We start from the raw sequence: 428 nt of genomic DNA, 5'->3' as shown, positions 1-428 counted from the left end.
ATTTATCAAAAACTATTCATTAGTCATTGTTATGATGAGGGTGTTATTACTCATTTAACTTGTGAGGACACTAGCCATTCAGCAGAAATTATTTCCATAAGTCTTAAAGGTACAGTAGCTATAATAGGCTGTTTAATTTATTATTATTTTTTTTTTTTTGGTTGATGAAACCTTGACTAACATTATAAGGAAATTATAATTTGCTAAAAAAGTGTTGTATATTGACTAGGGATGTAACGGTATGAAAATTTAATATCACGATTATAGTGACCAAAGTTATCACGATTATCAATATTATCACGGTTTTGTTCAAATTAGATGAAAACATTCAAAAAGAACTGATACACACTGAAAACATTTCAATAAGTTTTATATTTGAAAATCAACAAACAACTAATACAATTAGCAGCTATATGCACTTTTTTTTT

General features: G+C 26.4%; 1 protein-coding gene across 1 annotated transcript in view; it reads left to right on the top strand.

Annotated features, from left to right (window-relative positions):
* The window catches only part of LOC107553310 (liprin-alpha-2-like), a 115,701-nt gene that overhangs the window by 98,530 nt on the left and 16,743 nt on the right, over positions 1–428 (top strand). The gene's annotated exons all lie outside the window — the stretch shown is intronic.

This window comes from Sinocyclocheilus grahami, unplaced genomic scaffold (genome assembly GCF_001515645.1).
Source record: "Sinocyclocheilus grahami isolate Dianchi unplaced genomic scaffold, SAMN03320097.WGS_v1.1 scaffold2.1, whole genome shotgun sequence".
NCBI lineage: Eukaryota > Metazoa > Chordata > Actinopteri > Cypriniformes > Cyprinidae > Sinocyclocheilus > Sinocyclocheilus grahami.
Note: the sequence above shows the minus strand (reverse complement) of the source record. Positions and strands in the feature narration are given on the sequence as shown.